Consider the following 4,241-nt stretch of genomic DNA (forward strand, 5'->3'; position numbering starts at 1 on the left):
CCTTGGCTTATTTATCAAGATAATGCTACCATTCTGCACGCTGTCCAAGAGGCTTAATCTACTCCATGATAGCTTTTAATGGGAGGTGCTTTACAGTCTTTGTGGTTTGTTTATTATTATTTTTATTAGGTTTTATATTTCTCTAGGTCTGATTGGGAGATTTTGGACTTCTTTCTCATTTTATAAAAAAAATCCCCAGAAAGTGAGACAAGGAAATTAGCCAGGGCTTTCTGCTTCAGAAGAAACCTCAGGGGATGGATTTGTTTGGGCAAGGTTGGCAACCCATGGGTTTCCCATCTGTGTGTCCTAGGAATGGTGGAGTAAACATTGGCTCCCAGGCTTAGCTGCTTCCCTGTGTTTTCTTTGGTCTAATTTATAGATTTCCAACTTGAAAAAGAGTTGATCATGCAGAAAGGATTTGTGCTAAATAAAACAGACCTTAAAGAGTTTTAAGGACTCCATATTAATAATAGTTAATATTTATTGAGGGGTTACTATGTATTAGACACTGTGTTACATTATTTAATCTAATCCTTCTAACAACTTGATGAGTTAGTTACTATTTTTATCACAATTTCACAAAGGAAGCTGAGGTGTAAATTGCTTGTATCACTTCCCCCACATTCTCACAGCTGGTGGGACCAGAATTCCAAGCCACATAGATGAACCCCAGAGAGCATGTTCTTAACCACCACATCCTAGCTGTTCTTAATGTTGATGCTTGTGGATTCTCTGTTCCTGTCTCTCTTAACCCTCCGAACTTCATGATAGGAATTAACTCCTAGCTTCTAAATGTTCACTATATTTCCTGGGGACTGTTCTCACTTGGTGACTCTGGTATAAAGACAGCACTTGTTGGACCTAGCCAACTTTGATGCTACAATGTATTACCTTCACAAGACAACTCCTATATAACTGTGGCCTGCCCTATGGGGCAGGGGAGGACAATCCCAGTGAATTGATCTAGTATTCTGGTCTTGTATAACATGTTATCAGTTCTTGAGTATCCATCACAAAAGAGACTTAGTAATGGCCAATGATAAGGCCTATGTAACTCCAGCTGAGTGGAGAATTGTAAGGTAATGTGGCAGAGACTATTTCCTAATAGCAGTCCTCCCCTTCTTCTCTGGTAACATAATGCCTAATTTTTAATGAGGTACATGGCTCCCCAGATGAAGACTGTATCTCCTACCCTCCCTGTGAGCTACATATAGTCATATGACTAAGTTCTAGCCAATGGGATGTGAGAAGAAGTAACAGTTTGTGGATTATGCTGACAAAGTAAGAGGTATGTTCTCCTCTTCTGCTTCTCCTCCTTCTGGATGACTGGAATGTGGATATGATAGAGCTATCTAGACTGTTCAGAAAGAGCAGCAATGCCATAGGGAATTCAGAGCAACAGGTAGAAGGAGCTGAATCTTGATGGAGTTACCATAACAGGGTGTACTGTTTATCCTCACACTATTACATGAGATAGGAACAATATTTGACCTTTTGTGTACAATGTTAACTTATTTGGAGTAAGTTAACACCCTAACTACCACAAATAGGTTAATCTAACCCAAGCCTTTCCCATGTTTCTCAGAATCATTTGTCTAATCTGTAAAGCAGACCAAGAAGAAAATAAGACAAAAAAAATTGAAAAATACAACACAGGGTATATTTTTGAGGAAAAAACATTTTCCCCCAAATAGGCCAAAAAATTAAGGTGAGAAGTGTACCTATTTTATCAATCACCTGGATTCTAGATGTTTAATCAGCACAGCACAATGTAAAATCTCACCTACTAGATGATTTAGTCATTCATCATGGTATTTTAGTTCTGTTTCAACAAGTTACAGAGACGTGAACATCAACAAAATCTGTAAACTATACCTATGCATTGCTTTTAAAATTTCAGTTGGCAGAAGAATCATCTGGGAGGCTTATTGGAATGCAAATTTATTGGTCTTACCCTAGATCTGAACCACATGTGAGTACCAGAAATCTATTATTTTATGAATCAACCAGGTGATTCTCTGGCTTACTAGAGCCTCAAAACCTACAAGATCTGGAAACTTGTAAGGAATATTCATAACAATGATGATAGTAATAATTATAGAAATATTAAATCATTCACTGACATATCTAGAACACTATTTCTCTAAATGCTGCAAATAAAAATAATATCTAAAATGAATTATGCACTCATTATGTGTCACACACTATGCAAATTTTTTGACATTTAATTTTCAAAATCAAAAGGCATTCTTTACTAATTATTCTCATTTTTCAGGTGAAAACTCTGATATTTGATGGGTTTAGATAGACTTGCACACAGTCCAAGCTAAGAAGTGGCAAAGCTAGGTCTCTTCTCCAGAAACCAAGAACTTAACTTTTGAGGCCACTCATCATTCTTAGCATAGTCATGGGTCAGAGAGAAAAACCAGTTCAAACTTTATTCAAGTAAGGACAGTAGCAAGTGCAAATGTATTCATTACATGTGTACCTGCCATTTGCAAGATATCATAGAGGACCTATGGAAAAATGATTTCAGGGATTAAAAGAAAAGGAAGAACATTAAAAATATGTTTTCTGAATTTAAGGACCAAGCTTTTTGAAATTCATCTTTTTAAAAACATCTTAGCTTTTACACACACATGCACATCTTATAGATGTAAAACGTTTTTGGTAGGTTCCCAAGACTGTGCCTGCTCTATGTTCATAATTTTATTTTTTTTAATTTTTAATGCCTATTATTTGTTTTTATTTATTGTTAACAGACAGAAAGAGACAGAAGGCACAAGAGGGAGGAGAGGCAGAGAGAGAGAGGGAGACACAGAATCTGAAGCAGGCTCCAGGCTCCAAGCTTTCAGCACAGAGCCCAATGTGGGGCTGGAACCCACAAACCTGTGAGACCATGACCTGAGCTGAAGTCAGATGCTTAATCGACTGAGCCACCTAAGCACCCCTCTACATTCGTAATTTTAAACTCATTATCATGTAACTCAAAATCTTTTGGTGAATTGTTTCATTTTTTATTGTTTAATTTTATTGAATTATTTTTGGCCTATACTTGACTAAACTGTAGTTCACATTTTTCAATTTTGTCTGTTTCTGTCAAGGTTTATATGTATATGGACTGTATATGTATGTGTCTGTGTGTTTATCCCACACACACGTGCAAACATAAATCATTTATATATGTAGTTCCACAGTTATTATCACAACTGTCAATCTCCCTAGTGAGAGGAATCATGATGTGGATTATAAATTCATGTTAGCTTAACATGAATACTTGTGGGTTTTCCTAATTTAAAATAATACTTACATAAGAAAGACACCAGCATATATCAAATCTTAACTGGGTCCTTCATTACAGCAGGAAGTTAAAAAAAGAAATTAACATACAAAATGTTACATTTAACTCAAAGACATCAATATATCTCATATTTTTGTTTTATAGCAAGAATTTTTACCCAACAGTACTACTCAGGAGAGAAAATAGTCTCCATTTTTAATAAAAATAAAAATGCTAAAATTAAATAGATTAATATCTAATTTTATACTTTCATTTATATTATGTGGCAAAATTATCTTGAATATTTGTTATGTATGAAGTGGCTTTCTACCAAATTGGGCCTTTTCATAGCAGAAAATGTTAACATAAATTGTAGCATAAATCATTGCCTTGTAGAATACCAGAAGGCGCATATAAAAACCCATATCTTTACTGCACATATTTCCCATTAACCATAATCTATTAGTAATTGAAGTTCATTACAAATTCTTGTAGACTTTATTGCTATCATGCTGCATGACATACCGAACCTGGCTTGCATAACAAGAAGTCCTTGCTGGGAAATATCCTATTAACAATGACAGTGCATTTGTCATTGTGATAATAAACCCAAGAGCTGCCTGTAGACTATAAATTATCAAGGCGCCATTTGTGCTGCCCTGGCTTGAAGGTTTGTCAGTGCTTCCATTTTAAACCCCTGATTTTCAGTGAGTTGTAACTCAACTATCAGAATCTGCAGTGAGCTGCAACTTTGCGTCCAAGGACTCAGCTCAAGACTCCATTTTGGAACAATTTTCAAATATGATTTACATTTTCCAATCAAAAAGAATAGAGATCTGCTGGCTTGTGCACGACAGTATTGAAGGGAACTGTAAGACATAATCATTTCCCACGAAGAACAATATGTTTAAGTCTGGCCCAGACACAGATGAATATTTAAAATCAGAGTTTTTAGCAGTCC

This window comes from Herpailurus yagouaroundi, unplaced genomic scaffold, assembly GCF_014898765.1.
Source record: "Herpailurus yagouaroundi ecotype Mexico unplaced genomic scaffold, PumYag 140, whole genome shotgun sequence".
In the NCBI taxonomy this organism is placed as follows: domain Eukaryota; kingdom Metazoa; phylum Chordata; class Mammalia; order Carnivora; family Felidae; genus Herpailurus; species Herpailurus yagouaroundi.